The 26,248-nt window shown below is 41.9% G+C and overlaps 1 protein-coding gene across 1 annotated transcript in view; it reads right to left on the bottom strand.

Annotated features, from left to right (window-relative positions):
- Positions 1-26,248, bottom strand: part of LOC123331190 — an 80,060-nt gene that overhangs the window by 35,330 nt on the left and 18,482 nt on the right. The gene's annotated exons all lie outside the window — the stretch shown is intronic.

Below are 26,248 nucleotides of genomic sequence, written 5' to 3'. Positions count from 1 at the left end.
TGTTAGAAAATAAAAGTGAAAATTTTATTTCCAATTTTATTGAGAAATAACTGATATCCATCACTGTGTAAGTCTAAGGTACATAGCATGATGTTTTGATTTATACAAATTGTGAAATGATTTCCACAGTAGGTTCAGCTAACACATCCATCTTTTCCTATAGGTACAATAAAAATAAAACAGGAAAGAAAAGGAAGAGGAAAGCAATGTCCTCCTTACAATGAGAGCTCTTAGAATTTACTCTCTTTCCAACTTTTCTATATATAATACGGCAGTGTCAGTTACAGCCATCGTGTTGTAATTTACACCCCGGATAGTCATAACTGGAAGTTTGTCCTTTTTGATTCCTTCCTCCAGTTCCCCCTTCCTATCCTGGGACTCTGGTAACCACAAATCTGATCTCTTTTCTATGATCTTGGCTTCTTTGTTTTAGACTACACATATAAATGAGATTGTATAGTATTTGTCCTTGTCTGATTTATTTCACTTAGCTTAATGCCTTCAAGGTCCATCCATGCTGTCTCAAATGGTAGGGTTGCCTCATCTTAAATGGCTGAATAATATTCCATTAGAAATATATCTCACAACTTCTTTATCCATTCATCCATTCGATGGGCATTTAGGTGGTTTCCATTTCTTGGCTGTTGTAAACAATGTGGCAATGAACGTAGGGTGAAGATATTTTTTTAGCTGATGTTTTCATTTCCTTTGGATATATTTTCAGAAGTGGAATTACTGGATTGTATGGTAGTTCTATTTTTAAGTTTTTGATGATCATGAACAATGTTTTTCATAGTGGATGTACCAAATTGCAGTTTTAAAATACATCAGAATACAAGCTGTCAGATGGTAGTCACTACATGCCAAATAGCCCCCAGGAGACTTGATTGTACTCATGAAAGAATAAGGGTAAAAAGGCAATAATGTGTGGATTTTGTTGTGAAAGTTATTTTAACTCTAAGGTTTCCACTAGAAGGGTCTCAGTTACTACTCAGGGTTTTCAGGACCATACTTTGAGAAACATTCTCCTGGAAAAAAAATCTCCTTTTTCCCCCCTTTCCTTTTAAAAAAGCTTGTTATACTCTTTATAACAGTGCCATTTCACAGACTCCAAAGGACATATTTTAAGAAGAGATATTTGGTAACATTCTTCTTAACTTGGAATGTAGGTGGGAAAGGTGCTTGGAAAAGAAAGGTTTTTAAAAAACCCTCAAGATCCTTTTCTCATAGTTAGATGAAGTCTATTTTTTCCCACCTCCCACATCTCACAGAGTTAGTCCTCTGTCAAGACCAGAATCTTCAGTAATAGTTAAGGAATGCTAGTATAGAAATAGCAGATAAAAATGCAGAGAAAACAAAACTTCTTATTTTTTGCCACTGTGTTGCAGTTAAGTTAATGGGCTCTGTGGCTATTTGAGCCCTGTGTCTGAAATGCCATCAAAATAAGGACAACAATTTCTCCCTTGGACACTCATTCTGTAGGAAATGGCGGGGAGGGGCTACTGATGGCATTTCAGAAAAAACAAACAAATACCTTCTTCAGCTGCTGCTGGAGACTTCAGGGAGAAGCCATGGGGAACCAGAAGGGACTGAGCGATCACAGCAACAACCAACTCCAAGGAAATGTGGTGGATTTAGGAATTAGATGGATCAGGCTAATGTGAGGCCGAATGGGGGTGGGGATATGTGTGCACAGATCTGTTTATACACAGTGAGTAGCCACTCAGTAATGCAGGTGAGAAGTAGCCCGGTGAGATGGAAAGGTTTGAGTTTCGAGATCAGCCTCTGCGCTTCAGTCGTGTCCGACTGTTTGTGACCCTGTGGACTGTAGCCCGCCAGGCTCCTCAGTCCATGGGATTCTCCAGGCAAGAACACTGGAATGGGTTGCTGTGCCCTCCTCCAGTGGATCTCCTGACCCAGGGATCAAACCAGCGTCTCCTGTGTCTCCTGCATTGCAGGCGGATTCTTTACCACTGAGCCGCTGGGGAAGTCCTTTGACTGTCTACTTACTACTTCCTAGCTGTGTGAATCTGGAAAAATGATTTCATCCTGCTGAACTCAATTTCTCACCTGGAGAATGGTATCCTGATATCTGCTTTGCCAGGTGATTTTTGAAAAGGTGAAATAATAGTTGCTTAATAGGTGAGAGCGGGCTTCGCTGGTGGCTCAGATGGTAAAGAACCTGCCTGCAATGCAGGAGGCCCCAGGTGTGATTCCAGGGTTGGAATGATCCCTTGGAGAAGGGAATGGCAACCTACTCCAGTGTTCTTGCCTGGAAAATCCTATGGACAGAGGAGCCTGGCGGGCTATGATTCATGGAATCACAAGGAGTCAGACATGACTGAGCAACTAACGCTTTCACTACTTTTTTCAGCAGGTGATGGAAGGGAAGATAGCCAGGAAATCCAGCAATACCACATGGATATTGATGATAAGGATGGCTGTCTGCTCTCTACTCCCCAGATCACCAGAAGGCTAGGCACAGGGGAACACCAGCGACTTCACTCTCACCTTGGCCCCCAACTTGATCTTGACCACCTGAGACCACCCCCAGAATTCTGCAGGCATGGCTGAGCCTTGTGCTTCTCTGCATCATGTTGGGCTGGAGGGTAAACAGGTGCACCCTGACCAACATCTAGTCAACAGTCTTACATTTTACAATCATGCCTGTAACAGGGAGACCAGGGACCAGGAAAGTGACTCCTTCCTGACCACACTCTGCTTTCCAAAGTCGTGTACAAAATCACAGTATTGGTTGGTAAGATTCTTTCATCAAGATGCCAATAAAAGCATCCATTGCCTCCCCTGAAAATAAAACAGGCAACCCCCTGGCATTTTACCCCAAGGAATATGGAAGCCAGGTCTTGCTGTGGAGTTTTGTCTTCTCTGGCAGGATTATTGTGTGTCTAAATTAGGGTGCCAATCCTTCAGATGAGTCACTCATGTCAATGGCTAGACAGTTTCTCATTAAGAATGGTGTGACTTTTTAATTCCTACCCATCTTCCCTCCCTCTCTTTGAACACTTGGCAACTATCTAATTTGTCAGCATTGGCAAACATCACTTTTAAAGTAGAGACGCTACTTTCTGCATCCCTCAGATAATTAACAAAGGTGTAAAACATGGAGGGGAGAACAGAAAGAAATGAGACGTGTTTAGGGAATTTTTAATAACATAAGACTACATTTAAAGATGTGAAACGACTTTTAAGATAAAGAAAAAAGGCACACCTCAGTAATAACACTCTTCCCAACCAAGGTTATCTTGCTAAGCAAAGATTAACTGAAACTTTTATCAGGGAGAAGGCATGATTGTAAAATGTTAGATTGTTGATTAGATGTTGGTCAGGGTACACTTTCATCTTGCTAGGTGATTCAGGAAATGACACCTGACCTTCAGGTAATCTGGGGACATCCATACAGGGTTCAAAGAGAGGCAGGGAACAGACACGTGTTGGTGAGGGTGTGGAGAAGAGGGAACCCTAGCACACTGTTGGTGGGCAAGCACGTGGGGGCAGCCGCTCGGGAAAACAGTGCGGAGGCTCCTCAAAGAATTAAAAATAGAAGCACCATATGGTCCAGCAATTCCACTTCCGGTTATTTACCCGAAGGAAATGAAATCACTATCTGGAAGAGAAATCTGCACCTTCTTGTTCTTTGCAACATTGCTCACAATAACCAAGACTTGGAAACAACCCAAGCGTCCATCAGTGGATGAATGGATAAAGAAGAGGTGGGGTTTATACAATGGAATATTATTCAGCCATGAGAAAGAAAGAAATCCTGCCCATTGTGACAACTTGGGTGAAATGTGAGGGCGTTATGTTAAGTGAAAAACATCAGATGGAGACATACTGTATGATCTTACTTATATGTGAAATATTAAAAAGCCAAATTCAGAGAAACAGAATAGAGTCAGGGGCTGGGGGGATGAAAGAAAGGGGTAGATATTGGTCAAAGTGTATAAGCTTTCAGTTATAGGATTAATAGGTTCTGGGCATTTATTGTACAGCACAGAGATTATAGCTAATAGAAGTATATTCTTGAATATTGCTAAGAGAGTAGGTATTAAATGTTCCTGTTGCAAAGAAAGAAATGGTAATTATGTGACAGAATGGGAATGCCAGCTAATGCTAAGGTGGTAATTATTTTACAATATATAAATGTATCAAATCAACATCTAGTGCACCTTCAACTTACACAATGTTTTATGTCAATTCTATCTCAATGAAGCCCTGAGGGAAAAGAGAGAGAGAGCCGCAAGGATATGGGAAAGAAACGAAAAGGTCACCCCCTTCTCAATTCGCCAAGACTTGGTGAAATATGTGATTCTCTTTCTGGCTGCGAGTCACACTGTTCTTCTGGAAATGCGCAATTTCACAGGAACTGGCCAAGTGACATGGGACTCAGGCACTGCCTGGCTTCCCTTTGAAGTCAGACAAACTGAAACCACTGACGTCTCATTTTATGCAACAACCAGAAGCTATGATCTGACAATAACCAGCAGCCTTGAAACCTAACATGTCAGCTGAGTGCAGTGGACATCAGTGAACTTGTATCAAAGAATGGGCGGATTCACTTTGTTGTACACCTGAAACTAACACAACATTGTAAAGCAACTATACCCCCCCCCAAAAAAAAAGAATTGGGCACCTCCTATGTAATATCCCATTTTTGTCACTGAAAAGAGAGTTATTCCCCTTAAGAACATACAACATATTTTTAAGGAATATAAAATAGGGATGCATGACAAACTGGACAAGGAAAGCTGGCAGAATCATCAAAGGGGTCACACATGTGGTCAGAGCCCGGGGATTATCTTTTAAGATGAAGGAAGAAAAGATCAGAAGTATCAGTTTTTAATTTCTATTTTCAAATGCTTTGAAATGCACATTTACAGCGTCCATATGGTTTGTTCATTAATGTAGTTTATAAATGTGCATGTACAAATGGTCTACTGAGGGGGATCTTGTTTAGTGAACTTGAGAGACCCCTGCAGAGAGTGAGGGCTGAAGGAGGGCAGGGGAGGAAGAGGTCAAGGTGGGCTCAAGCTAAGAGGTGAGCAGGGGAGGGGGTTGAATGTGCAGAAGAAAGAGAGGAGGGCATTCCAGTCCAGAAGACAATGGGAGCTGAAGAATGGAGCTAGGTGACCATCGAATGTTCCTGAGACTGGGAGGAGACTGACCAATCGAGGGAGGAGGGAATGCATTTGAGAGCAAAGGGAATAACAGACCAAGGTTTGTAGCCAGAGAGAGCATCTGAACCACTCTGCAGGTGAGAATTCACAGGAGGACACTAAGAAAAGAACGATTTGGTATTTAGGAGTTTTTGAATAGTCTCTGACTGGTTGAAAGTCATGATTAAGGAAAAATCACTGCCCAGCAGAATGAAGTCTGGGTGGAAAGGGAGGAATTTTCAGTAGAAATAAAAAAGAAAGTGGAAGCAGATGGTGTTCATGGGGTAAAGGAGCAAGGTGAATCACACGTGATTCCAGGTTAGGGTCTAAGACTGTCTTCAAGTTCAATGTCCAGGAAGATCCACCCAACAGACGACAACAAATGCTGAGCAAGCCCAGACTGAATCAGAGAGACCCAGTGTTAAATCCAGGCTTTGCTGCTTATTCCAGCTGTATGACTATAGGCAAGTTTTTTTAAAACCTCTTCAGGCTGTTTTCTCATCTGTAAAATGGGAATAATAGTGCCCACCATGTGGGATAATGAAAGGTTGTTGTTGAATCACACGGAGACACCGGGATGCTTGGCCGCCGGAGGAGAAGAATTCAATCCAGGGCCAGAGACAAGGCTTGATCGCTCAGAGCTTTTGTGTAATAAAGTTTTATTAAAGTATAAAGGAGATAGAGAAAGCTTCTGACATAGGCATCAGAAGGGGGCAGAAAGAGTACCCGCTTGCTAGTGTTAACAATGAGGTTATATAATCCAAAGAATGTCTGGAGGTTGTAAAGACTTCATCAGGCCTACTCCCATAATTTACATTTTAAGGTAACACTGTCCTCAGGCAAGATACATCCTTGTAAAGACCAGGTCTACTCCCATAATTAACATTTTAAGATAACAGAAGGTTGAATCCAAAGACTGTCCTTAGGCAGGATACATTATTGTTAAATAATCCTAAGGAATGTGGAGAAAGAAAAAAAGCTTGTCCTTTCTTCCTCCTTGAGAATTCCAGACCCCTCTCTCCTTGGGGACCCCTAGACTCCTTATCAACCTGCCTAGGAAATGACTCTCTCAATAATGTGAGGACTCAGTGGGAAAGTGTACCTAAAAGCCCTTTGAACATACTGAGTGCTCACTACATTTCTTTTAGAACTTTTAATAAAAATTGATTTCAATTAAAAAACAAACTATAAATATTAATTGGATTAGATGCTCTTTGTAGAAAAATGGATATTAATTTTCTTTTGGTTTAATTTTCTATTTCTTTATTTCAATCAACCATTCAGAAGTCAACAGTTCATTTTCATTCATGCTTTGAAAATCCTGCCCCACCCCCACCCCACCCCTTTTGTCTTCCTGGGGTTCCTATTGCATGAGTGGTAATGACATTCATACTTGACAGGTTCTTGAACTTCATCAGGGCTTATTAAAACATAGGTGCCTGGGGCTTACTGATAAGATCTCAGGCAATACCAGTGTTGCAAGTCTCGGCAGTCCTTGAGAACCGCTGCTCTAGAAAAGGGTCCCAGATGTCCCTCTGAGGTATATAGGCTTGCGTTCTTGGCTTTGCAGTTAACTCTCTTTCCATCAGCTGAAGAAAATGCAATGGTGATGGTATTTCATGGCGAAGGGAAAGGTTGGTATATTGTTTTTTTCCTGGATCTGAGCTTTGCTGCTGATTCTTATGTGTGGAAAAGTAAAAAAAAAGAGAAATGCACATAAACTTCTTTCTCACATGAAAGAGTTACAGCAAAGTTTTGGTTTTCCATCAGCAAGTAATCTTAGAGTTTCTCTTTGGTTCTGTGGGAAGAAAGTCAAGCAGCGCCCAGCCCTCTCTTCCTAGATCCTTCTGTGTGGGTGACTGGGTGACTGGATATTTCTGTGTAGTTATGTTATTTACAGTGGATTCCTCAGCATTGTTTCTAACTCGTACCCTCGGGTCAAACACAGAATGTGTTCTGATACAGAGATTTTGTTTACAAGTCAATCTGTATATGTTACATATTGTTGTTGCTGTTTAGTCACTAAGTCATGTCCAATTCTTTGTGACTCCGTGGACTGAAGGCTCCTCTGTCCATGGGATTTCCCAGGCAAAAATACTTGAGTGGCTTGCCATTTCTTTCTCCAGGGGACCTTCCTGACTCAGGGATTGAACCCTCATCTTCTGCATTGGCAGGCAGACTCTTTACCACTGAGCTGCCTGGGAAGCCCTTACAAGTCAAAGCTGATGCTAAAAGATATAATCTTCAAAGATTTTTCTTTAAAAATTAAAAAAGTGATAAAATTATGCATAATATAAAATGTATCATCTACATCATTTGAAGTGTATTTTGGGTGTCATATTTAAATGTGCTTTTTGTATCATATCCAAGAAATCACTGCTAAATCCAATGTAACAAAACTTTCCCCCGCATTTCCTAGTTAATAGTTTTATAGCCTTAGCACCTTAGGTTTAGATCCTTGATCCATTTTAAGTTAGTTTTTGTATGTGGTGTTAGGTAAGGGTCTAACTTCATTCTTCTGTATGTGGATTTCTGATTTTCTCAGTATCATTTGTTGAAAAGACTGTCCTTTTTCCCACTGAATGGTCTTAGCATCACTGTGGAAAATCATTTGACTGTATATGTGAGGGTTTGTTTAGAGCTCAGGAAGTTTTAACTATGTACTGCTAACATCAGTATTATCATTCAGAGGCTGAAATCTCTTAGTGGTGCCTGAGGCGACTTGAAATGTGGTAATTCCACATTGCTCCCTTGATTATTTTGCTGTTATGTTTTAGAAGATCATAGTAACAAGGTACAGTTTCATGAATTTCCCCATCATCCACCATAGGAGGAATATTCCTCAAACATCATTTAGATCATATGATTCCACTGCTCATAAACTTTTAGTGGCTGTAACTTGCTTCTAGGATAAAATCCAATTTTCCCATTTAAGCATCAAGCTGCTCATCACTTGGGTCTTATATCCTTATTCATCCTGTGTCTCCATGTGTATGCCCTGGATTTCGTGGTGGGGGCTCAGGGGGAGGAGGAAGTCAGGTCAAGGTTGTGTGTTTGTGTGTGTGGTTGGATGTATGAGGTGTTTAGTAAGCCTTTACTTTCCCCAGGGACCATGGAAGGAGGCAGAGCAAATTCAGAGACAATCTTCTTCCTCTGTCCTTGGGATTCTCCAGGCAAGAATACTGGAGTTGGGTTGCCATGTTCTCTTCCAGGAGATCTTCCTGAATCAGGGATCGAACCCATTTCTGTCTCCTGCCTTGGCAGGTGGGTTGTTTACCACTAGCTCCTCTGAAAAACATCAAATATAATAAAGAGTTTTCTTTGCAGAGGATTGCACATTTCAATTCACCTTGATGCTGTAAGGATTGAGAGTTCTGACAAATATTTTCTTAGCATACTAATCCTCTAATAGGACCCAAGTAGACAATACATACTTTGTGATCTCCTATTATTATGTCTGTACAGGAAGCTCATTTTATAGGTTTCATCTTCACTGTGATCCTCTAAAGTATTCTACTTTCTGTGTTTGTGTATAGGTTTCAGGAGGAGGGGTGACTGGGGCAGTCTGCCACACTTCAGCATCTCTGAAAGTTAAATTACCTATTCTGCTTTCAAAAATGTCTATACCGTTGAGAAGCTTAAGTCACCTATGATTCCTGTTTCCCCAGATCTGTAAGCATCTTAGACAGCTTCTAAGCATTATTCATTTAAGATGCGAGAAGGAAAACATATTTCTTTTAAAGCAACTGCTTCCAAACCCAATGATGTTATATAGAATTAAAAAGAAAATCTCTACTGTATAGAGCTTGTGATGCATGCATGTTCTGTACCATTTCTCCAGGGTCCTGTTCAGAGAACCTGGAAACAGTTTGTAAAGAGATTTTAAGATTATATTGTGTGTCCAAACTGCAAACAGAATCAGAAATTGGAAAATAGGCTTTGGGGAGACAAGTGAAAAGACTTTACTCAGTCGATATACTGAAAAGCTGTATTGGGCTTTAAAAAATGGTATCACACTTCATGCGAAAAATTTAAGGTAGCAGATCTGTGATGGTAATAGAATTCTCACATTGTTGCTTGTTTTCACTTACCAGCAGAAGAGACATAATTTACTCAGAAGGAGTAAAATATAATCTTATTATTTCCTCTGCCATCCCCCATCACTTAATACCCATGCTAAAGATTGGGAAGATTTCCTGGAGGAGGAAATGGCAACCCACTCCCAGTATTCTTGCTGGGAGAATCCCATGGACAGAGGAGCCTGGTGGGCTACAGTCCATGAGGTTGCCAAGAGTTGAACATGACTGAAGTGACTGAGCATGCCCGGAAAGGTTTAAAAAGTCTCATTATTAAATGCAATCTGTTTAGTACTTTACAATGCCAATGATTTCAACTAAGAGGCTCATCACAATTATGAGGAGTCTTTTTTCAAATTCACAGGTGGGACCCCCACCCCTGGCCTACTGTCAGAAACATGGGTGCACTAAAACTCAAGCCAGAATTTGAACATCTGTTGTTGGCGGGTTTTTTAATTTATTAAAAATTTATATTAAATTTTATTTTTTTAGACTAGGTTCATGGCAATATGGAGGGGAAGGGCACAGAGGTTCCTGTATCCCTGCCCCCTCACGTGCACAGCCTGCCCCCTATCAGCATTCCCACCACAGTGGTACCTTGGCTGTGGTTGATGACCCTACATTGACAGGTCATTATTAACTGAAGTCCACAGTTGCCATTAAGGTTCACTCTTCAGTTCAGTTCAGTCGCTCAGTCGTGTCTGACTCTTTGTGACCCCATGAATTGCAGCACACCAGGCCTCCCTGTCCATCACCAACTCCCGGAGTTCACTCAAACTCATGTCCATTGACTCGGTGATGCCATCCAGCCATCTCATCCTCTGTCGTCCCCTTCTCCTCCTGCCCCCAATCCCTCCCAGCATCAGAGTCTTTTCCAATGAGTCAACTCTTCGCATGAGGTGGCCAAAGTACCTATTCTATGGGATTAGACAAATGTACTACAAAAACAATGCAGTACGTATTGGAAATGTACAAACAAATGGGGTGGAAAAACCTGAATGAACCTTTTGGCCAACCTAATATAATGGCATGTACCATCCTTATAATATCATGCAGAGTATTTTCACTGTCCTAAAACTCTTCTGTGCGCCATTTGCTCATCCCTACCACCCCCTGCCCCCACCAGGCAATCATGAGATTTTTTTTGACTGTCTCTGTAGTTTTGTCATATAGCTGGACTCATTCAGTATATAACCTTTTCAGATTGGCTTCTTTCACTTTGTAATATGCGTTTAAGATTCCTCGTGCTTTTTCTGTGGCTTGATAGTGAGGAATACTATTCCATTGTCTGAATGGACCACAGTTTATTTATTCATTCACCAACTGACGGACATCTTGGTGGGTTTCCCTGGTGTCTCAGATGGTAAAGAATCTGCCTGCAATGTGGGAGACCTGGCTTCAACCCCTGGGCTGGGAAGATGGAGATAGAAATGGCTACCCACTCCAGTATTCTTGCCTGGAGAATCCCATGGACAGAGAAGCCTGATGGGCTACAGTTCACGGGGTCGCCAAGAGTCGGACACGACTGAGAGACGAACACTTTCACTTTCACTTTCACTTGGTGGCTTCCAAGTGTTGGCAATTATGAATAAAGTTGCTTTAAACATCCATGTGTAAGCTTTCATATAGACATAAGTTTTCAACTTCTTTGGGTAAATATCAAGGAATGAGATTGCTGGATAGTATGTAAAAGAGCATGTTTAGAGTTGTAAGAAATGGCCAAACTCTCTTCCAGTGTGGCTGTACCATTTTGCATTCCTGCTGTCAGTAAACACGAGTTCCTGTTGTTCCACACCCTTGCCAGCATTTGGTGTCATCAGTTCTGGATTTGGGCCCTTCTAAAAGGCATTGGTACCCCACTCCAGTACTCTTGCCTGGAAAATTCCATGGACGGATGAGCCTGGTGGGCTGCAGTCCATGGGGTCGCTGAGAGTCAGACACAACTGAGCGACTTCACTTTGACTTTTCACTTTCATGTATTGGAGAAGGAAATGGCAGCCCACTCCAGTGTTCTTGCCTGGAGAATCCCAGAGAAGGGGGAGCCTGGTGGGCTGCGGTCTGTGGGGTCGCACAGAGTCGGACACGACTGGAGCGACTTAACAGCAGCAGCAGCAATAGGTGTGTAGTGGTACCTTGTTTTAATTTGCATTTCCCTGACAAAATATTATGTGAACCATTTTTTTTTTAATGCCCATTTGCCATCATATATGTTCTTTGGTCAGGTGTTTGTTAAGACTTTTGGCTCACTTCTTAACTGAGTTGTTTTCTTATTGTTGAGCTTTAAGCATTCTGCGTATATGTGGATAAGAGTCCTTTATCAGGTGTGCCTTTTGCAAATATTTTATTCCAGCCTGTGGCTTGTTTTCTCATTCTTTGGCTATTGTCTTCCACAGAGCAGTTTTTAAACTATTTATTTATTACTTATTTGGTTGCGCTGGGTCTTAGCTGTAGCATGTGGGATCTTCCATCTTTCTTGTGGCATGTGGAATCTTTAGTTTCAGCAGGCAAATGCTTAGTTGCAGCATGTGGAATCTAGGTCTCTGCCCAGGGATCAAATCCAGGCCCCCTGCATTGGGAGGTGGAGGCTTAGCCCCTGGACCGCCAGGGAAGTCCCAGCTTATCTATTATTTCTTTGATGAATTTTGCCTTTGGTATAGTATCTGAAAAGTCATTGTCATACCCAAGGTCATTTCGGTTTTTTTATTTGTTATCTTTTAGGGCACTGACTCAATTGACATGAGTTTGAGCAAACTCCGGGCGACAGTGAGAGACAGGGAAGCCTGGTGTGCTGCAGTCCATGGGGTCGCAGTCGGACATGATTTAGTGATTGAACAAAAACAACACAAAGGAGTTTATAGTTTTGTCTTCTACATTTAGGTCTGTGATCCATTTTGAGTTAATTTTTGTGGTGGGTATGAGGTCTGTGTCTGGACTCATGACACTCATGAGTGTCTAGCACCATTTGTTGGAAAGACCATCTTTGTTGCATTGTATTGCCTTTGCTCCTTTATCAAAGATCAGTTGACTATATATATGTGGTTGGCACCTGTATTTTTAAAAGGCTCCAAAGAAGATTCTATGAACATCTTCTAGCCCCCTTCCCCACCCCAGAGGAAAGTGTCACTAATAAGAACCATAATAAATAGTTGCTCACAAGTAAGGAAATAATAGAAAGAAAAATGTTTACTCTTTTACTGAAGTCAAACTTGGAATATTTCAGGACATGAAAGACAGATGCTGCAATGCTATCTGCTATATTTGGCTGAAACTGAACCAATTTTCAGTTTCATAAGTTTAAGAGCGTAAGTTTTGCAGGTTATTCTTGGTGTCATCTTTGAAAGAATTACATAAGGCACAGGAAAATATTCTTCTGATGACAGATAAAGGATCTAAAAATCCAAACATGCATTTTATTTGCTTTCAAACCCAGTAAATGAGAAGCAGATTTCAGCCACATACAGAATTTAATATGCACAGAGCTGCCTTCACTCCCTGGAGGCAAATCTAGTTTCTGGTTGAAATCGTGTTACCACTGTAGCTACCTCTGTTCTGCTTATTGAGAGAGCTCTTGCCACAATGGCAGGGTGCTAAAATAGACTTCTCAGGAGCTGGATCACCATCAGACAGAAGCAGGAGAGGTAGAAAAGGCCCTTGTGAAAAATGCAGGTGAGCATCCACTCTTGACCTAGATCCCGTGTATCTTCTCCTCTGGAGTCAGCATCTTATTCTCACTTTAAACATCTGTAGAACAGCATTCTCCATGGAAGCTTTTTGAATTTAAGAACCAGCTCCATGAGTTGGTGAGTTTAGTTCCTTATTCCATTTGAATAGTCAAGTGCAAACCAGGAAACAGAGAAGGAGGGTAATCTTGGAACCATAATGATGCCCTGACGTTCAAAAAATTTAATTCTTATTGCTCTCATTACAGAGCACCAGAACAGAGTCATCAACGCAAATGATCATGCCTGAAAACACTCTTCCCCAGTGGCATAAAAATTGAGATCTTTTATATTCATTCTATGCTTGAGAAATGGGTGAATTAGGTTTTGAGTGCAGAGTAGTTAGAAAATATTCTGAGGCTAAGATGATTGAAAAGATTGGGAATATAGATAATTCCAAAATTTCATGAGTATGAAATAATATAGCTTTTAAGTATTTTATAATATCAGAAAATTTTACCCTATAAGTTTTTCTTCGCCTGCAGAATTTTCCCCAGCAATCTTTGATTTTCCAATATTAAGAGTGTCTGAGAAGTTTGTTATCAGGAGAAATGGAATACTAGTGCTCAGAGATGTTATATAAACTTCTATTAAAATCTCCTTGCAATCTTTTAAAGTTGAATTAACTAATAGATTAATTAATAGCTTTCAGCCCACGAGCCTGATTTCAATTGCTCGATGGTTAATAGTTATCTGTAGACAACATCTGTGACAAAGTATATCTTGTTTTTCTGTAATCAGTCACATAAACAATACAATTATGATACTTATGCAGCCATTTTTAATTTTTAAAACAATATGTATGAGCTACAGGGGAGGAGAACAATGTACATTTTTAAACTGCTGTATATCATTCATTTGCCTGCAGTGCAGGAGACGCAGGTTTGATCCCTAGGTTGGGAGGATCCCTTGCAGTAGGAAATGGCTACCCACTCCAGTATTTTTGTCTGGGAAATCCCATGGACAGAGAAGCCTGACAGGCTACAGTCTATGGAGTCACAGAAGTGTTCGACATGACTTGGCAACTAAAATAACAACAAAATATTTAAAGTAGATATTTCTCTCTGCTATTAAGCATGGTTACAACTCTATGTTGAGCTCATTTTATGTTTAAATGGAATCGTAAGCACAGTATTAGAGGGTTTAGATCACACTTTCTTGGGGATTTGATCCCCATAGCCCATAGAGGGATGAAGGAAACCAGGACACTTCACTGTTCTTTTTACGCTCATCATGCATTATGTCTTTTCCATAACTCTTCCCTTGAACTTAAATTCTATGGCAGTGACGAGGTCTCATCACACAGAATGGGCCAAAAATCTGGGTTCCAGAGAACTATCGTCTCTTTTCATTAGATTGAAAGGGACATGATGGAGTGTTCGAAATTATTTTGGAGCAAGATCTAGCATATTCGATTCTGACCCATGCTCTGAAGTGAGCTGGATGAATGTATGCTTAAAGCTGGACCATTTGTGAATAGAATAAAATTGATGACACTGTCAGCCTCAAGGTGGTCCTTTTCTGGAAGGAGAACTGTTTCTGGACCAGAAGGAATACAACGTTAAGGGGGAAAGGGACTCAAAGTGAAATTGCCAATTTGTGTTGTTGTTCAGTTCAGTTCAGTCGCTCAGTCATGTCCAATTCCTTGCGACCTCATGAACCGCAGCACGCCAGGCCTCCCTGTCCATCACCAACTCCTGGAGTTCACTCAAACTCACGTCCATCGAGTCGGTGATGCCATCCAGCCATCTCATCCTCTGTCATCCCCTTCTCCTCCTGCCCCCAATCCCTCCCAGCATCAGAGTCTTTACCAATGAGTCAACTCTTCGCATGAGGTGGCCAAAGTATTGGAGCTTCAGCTTTAGCATCATTCCTGCCAAAGAAATCCCAGGGCTGATCTCCTTCAGAATGGACTGGTTGGATCTCCTTGCAGTCCAAGAGACTCTCAAGAGTCTTCTCCAACACAGTTCAAAAGCATCAATTCTTCGGCACTTAGCCTTCTTCACAGTCCAACTCTCACATCCACACATGACCACTGGAAAAACCATAGCCTTGACTAGACGGACCTTTGTTGACAAAGTAATGTCTCTGCTTTTGAATATGCTATCTAGGTTGGTCATAACTTTCCTTCCAAGGATAGGACTTAAACCTCACAGGTTGTGTATTAAATGAGTTAGTCTATGGAAAACTTGTTACCTCTGCATGGCACAAAGTGCAACATAAGAGATGCTGTAACTAATGGTGTGAGGAGAAGTGAAATAAGGAGTCAAGCAGACAGACACTCACAATACTAACTGCTGGAGCTTCTGTTTTGGTTCCTGGTTTCCATTTGGCTCCTACAAAGCTATTAACCCCAGCTGCCCTGGAGGGGCTCTGATAACTACTGATTCCTTCGTAAAGGTTTTGCCCTGCTCAAACCACCAGCTGGAGACTCTGTCTGCCTCCTGCCAACTTTGGGGCTATTTATCACAGCGAGACTTGGGCTACCCTGTCCCACTCTCTTTTTATTATTCTCTTTGTATGTTGACACCTTGAGTCAAAGTTAAGTTTTCTATACCTGTGTTTGAGCTTTGTGATTTGCACTGTGCAACCACCTTGGCCAGGGATAAACCTAGATTATATTATACACCCCCGACCCACGTGAAATCAGCCCTGCTTCCTCCTCCACCAGCCTTCTGCTTCCATCCCAGCATGCCTTGCAGAGATGCTCCCTTGGAATGGTACAACTTCATCCATCATGCCAAGGTGACATACCATCTTGGCCCTTCTTAAACGCTCAGCTTCGTGGTATTAGGTACTTTCACATTGCTGTGTAACTGTCACCGCTGTCTTTCTCCAAACTCTTTTCATTTTGCAAAACTGAAGCCCTATCTCCAGTAAACAATAACTTCCCACTCTTCTCTCTCCTTAGCCCCTGGCAACCACCCTTCTACTGGCCAGACCAGTAGATTGATCTGATATATCTGATAGTATATTATGCTATCAAATTACGATCTTCCCAGACCAGGGATTGAACCTGTGGCTCCTTCATGGGCAGGTGGATTCTTTACCACTGAGCCACCAGGGAAGCCCTGTAAGCGTAACTTTTACATGAACCAGAAAACCAAAAGTTTGTGTGACTCACTTTGTCATGACACTCACTTTGTTGTGGAGATCTGTAACAAAACTGCAATATCTCCCAGGGATGCTGGTATATGGAGAAATGGAATGGCTGGATTATATAGGAATTCTATTAAAAAAATTTTTTTTGAGGAACCACCATTCTGTCAAGGGAGAACTTTTTTCATAAAGATGATCTTTGTGTTCTTTTATTCCATGTTCCACCTAACTAAAAGCTACATTCCTACCATCCTGCTTTCAACTTAGATGCCAGTACTTGAAGTCAATGCTATTAATTTTTGTGATTGCTTCATGACAGAAGAACTTTGGTGTTAAAAACCTAAAGAGACTGAAGCAAATATTAAAATGCTACATCAAGAAGAGCAGAGACACTAGACATCTGGAAATCATTAGCGTCAATCAAGAAATCGTTGCCTTCCAAACCGTGCTCTGAGTGTTCCTTGTCAGTTACAAAAACTAGCTATCTAGGAAGAGAAATGAAAAGGTAGTTTTGCTGAGTTAAGAATAATTAGCTTAGACCCCAAGGAGAGCAGATGTTGGCTTTCATTTTTTTAAATACCAGGCTGGAAAGTCTTATATTATGCTATCAAATTATGATATTCCAGGCAGAGCACTGCCAACTTTGTTCTTGATCTTCTTTCAAAGTGGAAGCTTTACCACCTGGGGTCTCATAGTTACACAAATTTTAATGGAACCATGTGATAATAGGAAGGAGCAGAAAGTCCTTACTTTTGAATTTTGGGGGAAAAGGAGACATGTCTATTAAGGATGAAGCCAATTGATAAGCAAAAAATCCAACTATTTTATGTCATTCAATCAGAAATTTATCTGAAACGTCACCATGGTGTTGAAGTGACATGTTGTTGTTTCATCATTGTGTCTGACTCTTTGTGACCCCACGGACTGTAGTCCACCAGGCTCCTTTGTCCATGGGATTCTCCAGGCAAGAATACTGGAGTGGTTTGCCATTTCCTTCTCCAGGGGATCTTCTTGAACCAGGGATCAAATCCAAGTCTCCTGCATTGGCAGGCAGATTCTTTACCATTGAGCCATCAGGAAAGTTCTTACACTGTACATGAAATAAAGAGAGATTGGTTGGCTTCTTCCTCATTAGAGGAGAATTTTAGGTTCATGTAATTTTCGTTAAATCCTTGGACATTTTATGTTGTACAAAAGATGAAAGTGGAGAAGTCAATTTTTCCCAGTTTCTACTGAATACATTATTTTAAACATCTCAATTTCCAACTTCCAAAATAAGGTAATGACTTTTCAGATGGCTTTATAACCTTTCAACCTTAGACAAAGACTTTTAGAATTGATTTTTCATAGGAGAAAAAAAGGAAAACCTTTCTGTTAAAATCACTTGTAATACAATAAATCATTAGTTTGTCTTGCTTTTCTATGGTGGAAGCTGGCGGGGAATAAATTTTGGCTCCAGTTGTGGGCCTAGTTGCAGTCTTAAGAGGTTCACTGGATCTGTCATATTGTAACTTACAACACTGATGCAGAATATGAACTCTCAGCCCCAGAACAGCCTCAGTTCAACATCTGTCCTTGTAATTTCTTTTCTTTTTAAAATTAAATGTCTCTCTTTAAAAGTATTTTTTAATTTGTGTTTTATATTGGAGTACAGTTGATTTACAATGTTGTGTTTCAGGTGTACAGCAAAGCAATTCAGTTATCATATATCTATTTTTTTTTAAAAATTCTTTTCTACAGAGAAAATCTACAGGACATGGGCAGTCACAAGGAGATTTCACAAAGGATTATTATTTGTCACTTTAATTTCCACGGGAGCAAATAGAATATTTAATTGTCCAGTATTAAGTCTCCTGGCAAAAAAGTATTTTGGAAATATATATTCATATACACACTGACTACATTCTGCTGAAATACTGAAAGACACAGTTGTTTCTATCTGTATCTTTAGTGCTGATTCTCATTAAGCATCCACAAGGAAAGGTTTACAGTGTTTTATTTGTAGCTACTAAGTAGTTAGGATTGAAATATGCAAGATTCATAGGTCTGCTTTTAAAAATGTACCTTGTCTTAAAAGTTGGGAATGTAATCCTTAGATTGATTTTACAGCTTCAGTGCTTCCTGTAGGAGCCCTTCACATCATGTTGGCATCAGAATCGTGGAGAATAGTCCATTTTTATAGCTACCGAGAAGATGCAAAGGAGAACTTTAGTGATACTTCAACATCTTGGCTTAACCACCACCCTGCTGAGCTTTCCAGACCCACTGGTCTTCTCAACTGCTTGCTGACTGACCCAGACATTTGAGAATTGGTTCCTGTGAGCCTGCTCCAGATGCTGAGTCACAAGAAGATCGGAGGAGGAAACATGCCTGCCTCCAGGGAGCCGGGGTGGACAGATACAAGCAAAGAACTGCAGCTGGTAGGATTTTGCTAGTGGTCTAGTGGTAAAAACCTGTCTGCCAATGCAGGGGACATGGGTGTGATCCCTGGCTGGGGAACTAAGATCCCACAGGCAGCAGAGCAACTCAGCCCAAGTACTGCAACCACTGAGCCCATGCCCTAGAGCCCAGGCTCCCAGCAAGAGAAGCCACCACAGTGAGAAGCCAGTGTTTTGCAACTAAAGAGTAACCCCTGCTTGTCTCAATTAGAGCAAGTCTGAGAGCAGCAACAAAGACACAGTGCAGCCAAAAGTAGATTAATGAAAACAGTTACCACTATAGTTTGTAAATCACATGCCTTTAAGTGTTCTGAAGGAAGAGCTGGGGGGATGGGAGTTCAAAGCATGGGGTGTCCGGTGCAGACTTGGAGAGTGGACACAAGTTGGGAAACCCGAAGAGAAGGCCAGTGTGTTGCTTTCACGGTTTTGGAATTTATCGATAAACATTTCCAGGGAGATTGCATTTTTTTTAAATTTTATTTTATTTTTAAACTTTACAATATTGTATTAGTTTTGCCAAATATCAAAATGAATCCGCCAGCAGTCACTTGACTGAGCTGAATCTCTTGAACAGAAGGCAGTCCTGGGGGTGCCCTGGGGCAGGGCGGCCTTCTTAGAGCCCTTCCCTGAAGCCCGCCGTCCGATTCTACTTGGGTGTCACCTGAAAATCATCATTTCCTCCCTCCCAGAGTCACCAACATCACCCTCGACACAGATTTCTTAACCACTCACACATCCTTTACATAGTTGAATGCTTCAGGTCTGTCCTCAGTTTTAAACCCAATTCTTATTGGCAGAGCATTAGAAGTGAGTGCCTTAGACTCTCACAAAATCTGATTTAATTTCTCTGATGAGGCTTTTTTTTCATTGTGGTAGAAAACAAATCATATAAAATTTTCCATTATAACCATTTAAAAATGTACAGTTCAGTAGCACAAGTACATTCGCATTGTTGACAACCAGTCTTCAACAGTTCATCTTGCTGAACACTGAAACTGCACCCATTAAATTACTCCCCAGGCCCTCCTCCCCAGCCCTCCTCCCCAGCCCCCAGCCCTAGCGACCACCATTCTACTTTCCATTTCTATGAATCTGATGACTGTAGGTCCCTCATGGAAGTGGGATTATACAGTTTGTGTCCTCTACTAGTAGTACTAGTTGCTCAGCCGTGTCCCACTCTTTTTGACCCTATGGGCTATAGACCACCATGCTCCTTTGTCCATGGGATTCTCCAGGCAAGAATCCTGGAGTGGGTTGCCATTCCCTTCCTCCACTGTGTCCTCTGCTGCTGCTGCTAAGTTGCTTCAGTCATGTCCAACTCTGTGCGACCCCTGCAACCCCATAGACAGCAGCCCACCAGGCTCCCCCGTCCCTGGGATTCTCCAGGCAAGAACACTGGAGTGGGTTGCCATTTCCTTCTCCAATGCATGAAAGTGAAAAGGGAAAGTGAAGTCGCTCAGTCGTGTCTGACTCTTAGCAACCCCATGGACCGCAGCCCACCAGGCTCCTCCATCCATGGGATTCTCCAAGCAAAAGTACTGGAGCGGGGTGCCATTGCCTTCTCCGACTTTAGTGACTGGTTAATTACACTGAGCATAATGTGTCTTCATGGTTCATCCATGTTGTGGCATGTCTCAGACACTCATTCTTTTGAAGGCTGGATAGTATTCCAGTGTTTGTAGAGACCGTGTTTTGTTTATCCCTCCATCCGTCTGTGGACACTTGGGTTGCTTCCAACTCTTGGTGATTGTGGATAATTCTGCTGTGAACATAAGTGAATTGGTGACTTTAAATAATCATGAGTTTTCACTTATATCTGTAGAGTACTTGGGGAAGACAGAAATCATCGCTGGAGAAAAGATTCAGGAAAGCTGAATGTGAGACACAACAGTATCTCCTATTGGATGTGTGACTTTGGTCCAGGGAAGTCCCTTTAGGGGCGTCAGTGTCCTTGGCTAGGAAAGTAGAGGGCACTTTCCTAGTAGAGTGCTCCATCACTAAGGTCCACACATGATCCCAACCAGCCCTCAGAAGGCAGCCTAGGGTGGGAGCAAATTAAGGAGTGGATTAACATGGATGCTGTATAATGTCTTTATTAATTGGCCTATCTTTAAATGACCTCATGCCCATGTGGGTTGATTTTTTTTTTTTCCTTAATCATCTCATCCTGGGAGAAAAGGGGAAATAAAGGTCAGCCACTTTTCAAAGGAATTTAGAAGGGAAATAACAGGAGCTTTTTTCTATGTGGAAACCTATAAAAAGAATGCTAAGTGTTCTCCTTAGCTTCCCCTTGTAAAGTGACACAGGCTTCAAGAGGGTCTGTCTAATAGTAAAGCAATTTTCATTGGAATATAAGTGGAATCCTTTGTCTCTGTTGAATGCAATTTAGTGAAATGGCTACAGAAAGCCCCAATTTAGAGCATGTTACCATCTTAGTTAAAGACCCAGCTAAGATCGTCATGGCCTGCGAATTGTGTTAATCCCAGAATCTTGGATCCCCATTCTGTTTCACAAGTTGTGAGTAAAATGGAGAGTGAGCCACATTTTCATGTGTCCACAGCATCTTTGATTTGTCCTTACAGGTCCCTTTAGTGTTTATCCTTGAAGGATGGTCCATAGGCTCAATCCCCAAGAATCAAGTATGACATTGTCCTGCCAAAAACATTCTTTGAAAGAGTTCCCTGGCGTCCCAGGGCTTAGGACTCTGTGCTTCCAGTGCTGGGGCCTGGGTCCAATCCCTCACTGGGGATCTAAGATCCCACCATACAGTACGGCAAAAAAGCAAAAAACAAAATAAAACCAAAAGTCACTTAAAAAAAACACACAACACTCTTCGCATACATACAGAGCAGGGCAACCTTTCAAAAGAAAATATTCCAATAGTTGAAACTGTCTTATGTAAAAATACAGAATGTCAAGGAAGCCAGACTTATTAGGTTTGTATGTTAACCTTCAATTTATAGGTTTTGGTTTACCAGATAAAACAGAGGACACCCCAGGTGAATAACAGATAAATAATGATTTTTTTTTTAGTATACATGTGTTCCAAATAGTGCATACAAATACCTGTCCTAGAAAACCAAATTATTTTCTGAAATTCAACCTGACATCTTGTATTTTTATTTGCTAAATCTGACCAGCCTAAGGCTGTATGAAACAGCATGGCCCATTTGTTCAGTTTCAAAAATGTCAGAACTCTTTCAGAGTCAGGGACTTATTATCTAAGATGCTCTTGCAAACATGTATGCTCATTTAAATCACACTTTACTGATTAAGACACAAAACTTGGTAGCAGACCAAGACTTCTGTATGAATTTTAAAATAAAGCCTTTTTAAAAAAAGATAATTAAAAATCACAGTGCAATGGATAAAAATAAATATGCCTGCCACAATTTAAAAAAAAAACATCCAGAGGAAGTGCAATGAAAATCAGGTAGAAGAATTGTTCTATATTCTATGTTCTTTTCTTTTTACTGAAACCTGCTTTTGTGGAATAACTCTAAACAAAGCCGCTGAAGACACATGATTTTCTTTGCTTAGCCCAGAGTTACACAATAAACTAGAAAGAAGAGCAAATACGTTTTAAATGGAGAAGATGGTTTTATTAGATGTAAATTTTGTGCTAAGTGGAACAATCAAGGGACTAATAGCAATTTTACAAACCAATGATTTAAAGATTTTCAAAGCCACCTGAGCAGGTAGGTGCCTCACACGCAATTCATTGTTCAGAAATAGCTTGGAATATTCGACTTGGCCTGTTATCAAATGCCAGTGTTGTTCCCCTCTACCTGTTTGCAAGTCAGCTTTTAACAACTCGACCAAGCCTGTCAGTCAACCATGGGCTCACAGCCACGGACTGTCCATTAGTCACTGGCGATAAGCCAGGACTTTATGAGACAATGTGAGATTTCTTGAGCCAAAAAATACAGTTAAACCAAAAAGGGACACACACTCAACTGCACAGACTGCATTACTGGAGAACAGTAGGTCCCCAACCTGGAAGAGAAGGAAGGGCCCTGTCCTCTCAGAATGCCAGCTTTATGGTTGGTGCAACTTTGATGGGAACAAAGTCTTGATTTTTAAATGTTTATTGATCGGCTATATCCAAGAGATGAGTTAGCATCTGTTTTAAGCAGAAAAAGATTTTGGTTCTTCCCTCCTCTCATAAATGAAATGAAAGGCTGAAGAAGACTGGGCCAGTGATGTTCTTCTCACCAGGGAGCTGTTCTTACCTGATATTAACCAAAGCTAATCCCCGGGCCTCAACTGGTTTCCAGCTTGGAAGTAGACTAATGAATGAGTATGATGATAAGCTCTGGAAAGGTTTTGTGTCTTCCTTTCTGGAAGGGTGAGGAAGGGGAGGGGATTCACAACAATCCCTTTTAAGATCTGAGAATGGGGAGGGGCTCCCTCAGTCCTTGGAAGAGAAACTACAATGGGCTGATCACATTACACACCTTGCCTCATCCTTGACGCCCCTTCACTCTTAGCCTCTCACACATGCTGTCTCTACATCTCTTACTCTCCTCCCAAGACTCTCTCAGATACAGCCCATCCTCTCCATCTCTCATGCAGCCCATCTCTCACCCTGCCCTTGCCTGGACCAGCTCTTATCATCTGGTCCATGACCTTTCCCAGTTACCAACTCATCAGCCTCTTTCCCATGAGGTGTTTCCACTCTTGTGTATACTATCCACTTATCAAAAATTGATACAAACTTATGGTCACCAAAGGAGAAAGGGGGAGAAGGAGAAATTAAGAGATTGGAATTAAAATATACACATACTATATATAAAATAGACAACAAGGACCTATTATACATCAGAGGGAGCTATACTCAGTATTTGTACTAACCTATGGCATGGCGTCAGAGAAGGTGATGGCACCCCACTCCAGGACTCTTGCCTGGAAAATCCCATGGACAGAGGAGCCCGGTAGGCTGCAGTCCATGGGGTCACTCAGAGTCGAACACGACTGAGCGACTTCACTTTCACTTTTCACCTTCATGCATTGGAGAAGGAAATGGCAGCCCACTCCAGTATTCTTGCCTGGAGAATCCCAGGGACAGGGGAGCCTGGTGGGCTGCCATCTATGGGGTCGCACAGAGTCGGACACGACTGAAGTGACTTAGCAGCAGCAGCAGCAGCAGCAGCATGGCATGGCGTGCACGGTCAGTTGTGTGCTACTCTCTGTGACCTCAAGGACTGCACTCTACCAAGGCTTCTGTGCCCATGGGATTTTCCAGGCAAGAATACCCACAAGAGTGGGTTGTCACTGGGGGAAATAATCTGAAAAAGAATATATGTATAACTGAATCACTTTGCTATGCTCCTGACACGAACACACCGTTGCAAATCAACTATACTTCAATTTTGAAAAATCTAATAATAAAAATCACATTTCTGAATTGTGCACTGGGTCATTAGACCCAGTTTATCCACCATAGGTTCAAATTCCTCAGCATGACCATAGAGCCCTTTCTTACCTTTGCAGCATCTTTTCTACCACTACCCTCCTCCCTGAATACTATGCTCCAGGTATTCCAAATATGTCCCCCAAATGTGAGGTGTTCTTTCAGGCAAAGACTTCCCAGCCCTCTGGCCCCTCTGATAAACCTAGTCTCCAAAACCCAGACAGCATAGGGTTACAAATCTCTCATTGGTCCCATAGCTCCCTCATCGCTTTCGGATAGTTTGAAAACTATTGTAACACCCTGCCCATCACAGGGCTTGGAAAACATTTGCCACAATTGGGAAATCAATCCTGATTATTTCTTACATTTTTCTCTCTTAAATCTAGTTTGGGGGTAAGAAATGCAGGAAGAGCCCTTCATGCGTGTGCTTTCCTGATTCCCCTTTGGCTTCTTGCCTTCTCCCCAAGCCCTTCCTTAGTTTCACTCCCAGAATCAAGTGGCCATGAGTGTGCCCTGTGGATTCTTTCCAGAGCATCCTTACCATGTCAACTCCACTGTACCTCCATTCAACACACATTCCTCACCACCAGGCTGTGTGATCTGAGGCTCAGAGTTGGAACTGGACAGAGAACATGGTCTCCTTTGCCTCCAGGGATCCCAAAGGCCGTTAATGATCACTGAAGGAGGTGAGCAGAAAAGAAAATCCCCAGACAAGCCAATGGGGAGAGAACTAGGGAATTAGCTTGTCTAAAGCCAAGGGTAGGGACTTCCCTGCTGGTCCAATGGTTAAGACTTTGCCTTCCAATGCAGGGGGTGTAGGTTTGATCCATGGTTGGGGAGCTAACATACCATATGCCTCGGGGCCAAAAAACCTAAACCAGAAAACAGAAGCAATATAGTAACAAATTCAATAGACTTTAAAAATGGTCCACATAAAAAAAAAATCTTTAAAAATTAAAAACCAACACAATATTGTAAAGCAATTATCCTTCAATTAAAAATAAATACGTTTAAAAAAATTTTTTTAACTAAATAAATAAAATAAAATAAAATAAAGCCAAGCGTGGGGAAATCAGACAAAGGAGTCTGATTTTGGTCATGAGGATTCAGGCGTTGGTGATGTAGGAACTGGTAATGATGCTAACCTACCATGCCAGCAAGTGCTATTTTCTGCCTGCATCTCAGTCACCCTCCAGATTTTGTCTTCACTTCACTGTAGTCAGAGCTTCGTGGGGGTCAGGTCTTGGGCTCACATATTCTTGGGAATTGAAAACGAGATCTCAAGTTACTTTCCCACAAATTTTGCCAATTGTTTTAAAATCCAGCCTAATGGACAAGGATGGGAGTCCCATTCAGCGACGAGCCACCTGCTCTGTGGGGTTCATACAGAACGTAAAAGATGGTCCCTGCAGGGCTGCACTGTGGAGAGAGCCAGAACCGGCCTTGGCGCATCTTTATGAGCTTTGCAGGGAAGCCGGCTTAATGGTATGTTCTATGGAGCATTTTTAATGTCAAATTAACCATCTCGGGAGCTGGAGCTGAAGCTTTTAGACACAAACAGGAAGCCCCAGGTCTCTGCGTGGCCAGATCATGGGGCTGGGGGTGAGCATAAAGCCCAGGGCAGAGGGGGGTCCCTGGCTGAACATCCAGCCTAGCTTGGGATCCCACCCCCAGCAGGTGAGTGGGAGGGGCCAGGAGGTTACAAATCTCCCACACCAGGTGCCCTCAGCCTCCTGGGGTCAACCTGCTCACTACTTGAAAACCATCAGAGGACCCAAAGTTGCCTTTTTTAAAAAAGTGTTTTATTGGAGTATAGTTGCTTTATAATGTGTTAGTTTCTGCTGTTCAACAAAGTGAATCACCCATGCATATACATATTGTTTGCTGTTTCATTGCTTAGTCGTGTCCCACTCTTTGCAACCCCATGGACTGTAGCCCACCAGGCTTCTCTGTCCATGGGATTCTCCAGGCAAGAGTACTGGAGTGGGTTGTCTTGCCCTTCTCCAGGGGATCTTCCCGACCCAGGGATCGAACACATGTCTCCTGCGGCTTCTGCATTGGCAGGTGAATTCTTTGCCGCTAGCGCCACCTGGAAAGCCCCCCGTACACATATATCCCCTCTTTTTTGGATTTCCTCCCATTCAGGTCACCACAGAGCACTGCGTAGAGTTCCTTGTGCCCTCCAGTAGGCTCTCATTAGTTATCTATAGTATACATAGTAGTGTGTATATGTCAATCCCAATCTTCCAGTTCATCTCACCCTACCTTCCCCCCTTGGTGTCCATGTTTGTTCTCTGTGTCTGAGTCTGTTCAGGAAGTGAAGAACAAA

Source organism: Bubalus bubalis, chromosome 22 (assembly GCF_019923935.1).
Source record: "Bubalus bubalis isolate 160015118507 breed Murrah chromosome 22, NDDB_SH_1, whole genome shotgun sequence".
Classification (NCBI taxonomy): domain Eukaryota; kingdom Metazoa; phylum Chordata; class Mammalia; order Artiodactyla; family Bovidae; genus Bubalus; species Bubalus bubalis.
This window is presented reverse-complemented; position numbering and strand designations above follow the sequence as displayed.